Genomic DNA, 6,329 nt, shown 5'->3' with positions numbered 1-6,329 from the left:
AATTAATGGGGCTGCTGACGTCAGCGAGGAGAGAGGAAGCTGACGGCTGACAGGTGGGGACCACCTGTCGGTGAGAGAAGGGGAGAGGGAGAGACTGACACGCGGGTCCCACGGGAGGAGAGAGAGGAGGCGGACGCGGGGTGACTGACGGGTGGGGCCCACTCGTCAGCGAGAGGGAACAGAGAGGAGGGGAGCAGAGCGTGGCTCGGGCGGACGGCGGCGGCCGGCGGGAGCGGCGGGCGACGCGGCGGCGGCGGCGCACGGCGACGGCGGCGCGACGGCGACGGCGCAACGGCGACGACCGGCGAGCGGCGACGGCGCGACGGCGACGACGGCCGAGGCGGCGACGCACGGCGACGGTGGAAGGACAGCGGCGACGGCGACTGGCGAGCAGCGACGGCGCGGCACGCGCGAGCGCAAGCAACGGCGGCCAGACGTCGGCGACGCGGAGGCGACGACGACCACGGCGGCCAGTGGGAGCGGCGAGCTTCGGCCTCGTCCGGCGACGGCGCGCGACTCGGCGGCGGTCGGCCGGAAAGGGGAAGAGAGAGGGGAGGAGGATGGGGATGCTCACCGGCGGCGGCGAGAGCGCGGACGGGTCGGCGAGATCGAGGCGAAGGTGGCGACGCGGGTTGGAGCGGGAGATCGGCGGTGGCGGCGGAGATCGATCGGCGGCGGCGAGGCGACCGGGCGCGACGGCGACGACGCGACGGAGAAATGCGCGGCGCGGGGACGTTCACCGGCGATGACGAGGACGGCGACTGGTCGGCGACAACGACGCTGAGGTGATGACGCGGCTGGACAGCGGCGAAGGCGTCCGACGGTGAAGTTGCGCGGCGGCGGCGAGAGGCAGCAGCGCGGCGGCGACTCGAGCGGACGGCGGAAAGTGAGCGACGGCGCACGGCGGCTCGGGATTTATAGGGTGGCGGCACCGGCTAGGGCGGGCGGAGGTTGGAGACCGAGTCGGCGACGACGCGGTCTCGGCGGCGGCCGTTGCGGCGGCGGCGGTCGCGGCGACGGCGCGGAGTCCGGACTCGGCCGGCGCGGCGCGGGCGCGAGCGGGCGGAACGGTCACTGATAGGTGGGCCCCACCTGTCAGTGGCGCGTGAGAGAGGAGGGAGGCGACGCGGACTCGCGACGCGGCGAGCGCGGGAGCTGGGCCGGAGCCGCGGCCCAGGCGGGGGCGCGCGCGAAGGGGGAGGGAGGCCGGCGCGGCTGGGCTGGCCGAGGAGGAGTGGGCCGGCTCGGCTGGGCCGGCCCGGGAGGAAAAAGAAAAAGAAAAAGAAAAGGAAAAAGAGAGAGGGAGGAAAATTGGACTTCGGCCCAATTTTAGAAGGAAGGGAAAAAGAAAGGAAAAAGGAGGGAAAAGGAAAACCCCACTTTTGCCGAGTTTTAAATTAATTTGTTTGGCCAAATTTTATACTTCTGCAATTTAAATTTAAATCCAGTTGGTCGATTTGCGAGCCTCGATTTAATTGAATTAATTCCTTTTAGAGGGATTTCTCCTGAGTTAATTAAGCCAATTGTTGCTTACGAATTTCTTTTTACGATTTAGGCTTAGGACGAAACTCCGGGTGTGACAACCTGTCAGCGGCCAAGCTTCGCCCGCGCCCACGACGCGCCGCGCCGGCCGAGTCCGCCTCCGCCCCGACTCCTCCGGACGCCGCGCCGCCACCGCAACCGCCGCCGCCGAGTTCGCCGCGTCGTCAACTCGGTCTCCACCGGCCGCTCCGCCCTAGCCGGCGCCGCCCCCTTTAAAATCCCTGAGCCTCTGCCCCGCCGCCACTTTCCCCCTCCGCCCGAAGCTTCCCTTTGTCGCCGTCAGCCGCCGATCTCCTCGTCGGCCATCGGACGTCGCCGCCCACCCGCGTCACCACCGCCGCCTCTACCTCGCTGACCTCCCGCCGGCCTCCGTCGCTGCCGGTGTGCACCCGAGCATCGTCGCCGCCCCTCCGTCCCTCCCGCCGCTGTGCCCCGTCGTCTCGACGCCGTCGGCCGATCTCGCCACCAAACGTCGCAAGCTGCCGCTCGTCCGCGTCCCCACCTCCGCCTCGCCCTCGCCGACGCGCCGCCGTCTCCGTCGCCGCTGGTGAGCTCTCCTCTCCTCTCTCCCTCTTTCTTTCCCCTCTTCGCCGCCACTGCCGACCTCCCTGTGCCATCGGTAAGTGCCGGTCGCCGTCCGCCGGGTCGCCGCCCGACGTCATCGCCGTCGCGCCGTCGTTGCCGTGCCGTTCGCCGTCACCGCCATGCGCCACTGCTCCGGTTGCGCCGTTATCGTGCGCCGCTGCTCCGGTCGCGTCCACCGCTCAGCCGCCAAGCTGCGTCGCTGCTTGGCCGACGCCACCTCGCTCCTCCCTCGAGCTCCCGTCTAGCTCCTCTGGCCGCACCCGCTCGCGCCGCCGCTCCACAGCGCCGCCGCGCCGCGGTCGGCCGGAGCTGGTCGATCTCGTCGCATCGGCCGTCGCCGCCGCACCACCCCGGTGAGCCCGCTCTCCTCCCTTCCTCTGTTTCTTCGTGCGACCGCGAGTGTGCCCCGCCGCTCGCCGTCGGTCGACGTCCTCCGCCGCCACCCGATCCCGCGCGCCGTCGCTGGGTGTCGTGCACTGCCGGTGCTCGCCGTCGCATCTCCGCCCTTCGTCACCGTCGTCGCACGGTCGCCAAGCCCCCGCTGCCGGCGTCCATCATCGTCTCACCCTCCCGCCGCCCGTCGCCTCGCGCCAGTGCTCGCCGACGCCGTCGTCCCCCTCCGGTCACCGGTCGATGTCGCCAGTCGATGTCGCCAACGTCGACGCCCTCGCGCCGTCGTTGCTGCGCCGTCGCCACCTTCTCCTTCTCCTCGGCCCTCGCCGTGCGCCACCGCCGCCGCGCCGCCCGCAGCTCCCGCCGGCGGCCACGTTCTCCGCTCCCCTCCTCTCTGTTCCAGCCTCGCTGACGAGCGGGCCCCACTCGTCAGTCGCCACCGCGCCCTCCCTTCCTCTCTCCTCCCCGGGCCCGCGTGTCAGTCTATCCCTTCCCCTCTCTCTCACCGACAGGTGGTCCCCACCTGTCAGCCGTCAGCCTCCTCTCTCCTCGCTGACGTCAGCAGCCCCATTAATTGCACAATAATTGATTTAGGACTTTTCTGTTTAGCTAAAAAACCCAGAAAACTTCTAAAATTCATAAGTAATTCATCTAGTCTCCGTTTAGGTCCATTCAAGTTTCATTAAATCCAGAAAAATGCCAAGAATCCATTAAAAATAGTTTCTTTCTCTGTTTCAGTAACTCAACAAGTAACACCCAAGAGAGGGAGAATAATGAATGCAATAGGGTGTCATAGATAGGCTAAGGTTAAATTGCAGAAAGCTACAGTAATTTAGCAAAACAGTAAATAAAATAGACTGAAATAAAAGTGAAGTAAACATTTAAAATAATCATCCACTGTCCAACGTTACACCACGTTACAACAGGCCCAGACCGATGTCGAACGTTACACCACGTAGCGACAGGGTCAACCCTCTATCCAACGTTAAACCACGTTGCGACAGACCCAAACCACTGCCAACGTTACACCACGTTGCGCAGGGTCAAACCAGTTCCAAGATTAATCCAATTATAAAAGGGGTTCAACTAATCCCAGTGAATCTGTCAGTTCACCCAAGAACCGCGGGCACGGCTATTCAAATAGTTTTACTCTGCAGAGTTGTACAACTTTACCCACAAGACATGGCTCCCAAGCATGTTACCATGCCCCAACGTATCACCACGATACCTCAGTATGGAAACTATGATAAGACCTTTCACCTAACTCTCCCTAGACAATCGCACCGCACTTTAAGTTTCACCCCCTCCTTTACACCAAGTCGGGCAGTCCCCTCTTGTGCCTTGGTGAATCCGCAAGCAGCAGAGGCTTTCGTTACACCACGATTGCCCGTCCATACTCCATCACGCTCACCCTTGCCTTGGTACGTCGAATAGGGACAAGCTAGATTACGAGTCTCACCGTTGCCCATTCTGGCTTGTGGTTAGTACGTGTAAGACTTTCAGGGTTTCTTCAGAACCGGTCCTTAATTGCCATTGGCACGACTCTCAAAACCATGCACCCACAGCCCACCATAAGCAATATTTTAGTTGTATTAATCCACATTAGGAAATGAATAATGATAACAACCATTAAAGGTGTATCAAAGTGTAACAATAATTAAATAATAATTGGTGAGCTAGTTGAACTAAGCATGGCTAAGCATTGTCTAACCCTAAGTCTAGTCAAATTAACCCTGGGATGACAATAATAATAAATGGGGATCAACGGGTATATAAAGGTAAATGCCCAATAGATAAATACAATAAATAGATTTGCATAAAACAATGCATGTTTGAATGTAAAGCGAGGAATTTTATAAACATCGGGTCAATATGATCAAAGAAGGGTGCCACTTGCCTTGCTTAGACCCACGAGGGAATTAACGACAACTTCGGGAACGGACGGCGCTGCGACGGGGGAAAAACCTACGCCAAACAAGGCAAAACAAACAAAACAGGCTACAAAACTACTGAAACAGAGAAAGAAACTATTTTTAATGGATTCTTGGTATTTTTCTGGATTTAATGAAATTTGAATGGACCCAAACGGAGACTAGATGAATTACTTATGAATTTTAGAAGATTAACTGTGTTTTTAAACTAAACAGGAAACCTTAATGATTTATTGCGCAATTAATCGGAGGCATGACGTCAGCACCGAGGAGAGAGGAAAGCTGACAGCTGGGACCCACATGGCGGTGAGGGAGAGAGGGAGAGGGGAGGCTGACCGGCTGACGAGTGGGGTCCGCTCATTAGTGGCCCAGAACAGAGCAGGACGGGGCGGCCTCGGCCGAATAGAGGGGAGAGGCGGCGACCGGCGAACGGCGGCGTGGACAAGCGGGCGGCGACGGGCGGTGGTGATCCGGCGAACGGCGATGCGAGAACCGGCGGTGGCGCTGAGAGCGGCAGCGCCAAAGGAGGACAGTGGCAGCTCGCGGAGAGCGACGGCAGTGACGCGACGAGCGCGGCGGCGCTCCAACGGTGGTGGGGTCGCATCGGCGACAGCAAGGCGAGGGTGGCGGCTGGCGGACGGGCGACGGAGACGGCCGAAGCGTGCAAGAATGCGGCGGCGGCGTCGGCTCCGGCGGCCACGGGCGGAGAGGAAAACAGAGGGATAGAGAGGACAGCGACGGCTTATCGGCGACGAGGACGGCGGTGGCAAGTCGGCGAGGGCCGAGGACAGGTGGTGACGGCCGGCACGAGGTAGATCGGCGGCGGCGATGGAGATCGCTCGGCGGCGCTAGAGCGGTGGCACGACGGACAACGGCCAGCGACGGCAACGGCCGAGAAGAGAAAAGGAATCCGACGGGGAGAGGAGGGAGGAACGGTGCGCAACGACGGCTTGCCGTCGTGGCGTGTGCGCGGGGAGGCAGAGGATGATGGAGGGAGGGGAAACCATGGCGATGGCGGCCGGGGACTGCCGGCGGTGTCGGCGCGACGACGGCTTGGCGTCGTGCGGCACGGTGGCAACGACCGAGGGGGCCCGCTGTGGTGACGGCAAGGCGAGGGAGACGGCTAGAGCGTGCGAGGTAGATCTGCGGCATTGGTAGAGATCGCTTGGCGGCGCTAGCACGGCGGTGCGAGCGCGAGCCGAAGGGGAGCGAGCGGCGGCCGAGGGGAGGATTTTATAGGGAGGCGATGCGGCGGCGGCACGCTTAGGGCGGAGCGGTGGTTAGCGCGGCCGGGTGGACGCGGCGCGGCGAAAGCTGGAGGTGGTTGGTGGCGGCGCGGGTCGTGGCCAGGAAAAGCGGCACAGTGGTTGCGCGTGGCCGGTGCAGGACGCGGGCGGGGCAAGGTGGCACGACGTGGATGCGGGCGAGGCAGACCGAGGCGAGACACGTCGGCGACGCGGCGCGACGGCGCCGAGGAGAGCAGCGGTGCGGGGCGAGAAGGCGAAGGCACGAGGCAGCGGCGGTGGGGCAGCTCGGCAAGCGCACAGTGACACTGGCACGGCGGTGAGGCAGGCCCGCAGGCGCAGAGTGGCGGTGCACGCGGGCGCAGGCGCACGCAGCTTGGCGGCCAAGCGGCGGGGGCAACCGGAGCGGCAACGAGACAACGGCGCGAACGGAGCAGTGGCGCACGGCGGCGACGGCGAACGGCACAGCAACGACGGCGCCCGACGATGGGAAGCGGTCGCGCGGGAAGGCAGGGGGTGGTGTGACGACAGCGTGACGATGGCGGAGACCGGCGGCGACTCGGCTGCGACGGCCGGGAGGGAGAGGGACAAGGGAGAAGGAAAGGGAGAGCGAGTGCTCACCGGCGACCGGCGA

This window comes from Oryza brachyantha, chromosome 12 (assembly GCF_000231095.2).
Source record: "Oryza brachyantha chromosome 12, ObraRS2, whole genome shotgun sequence".
Lineage (NCBI taxonomy): Eukaryota > Viridiplantae > Streptophyta > Magnoliopsida > Poales > Poaceae > Oryza > Oryza brachyantha.
This window is presented reverse-complemented; position numbering follows the sequence as displayed.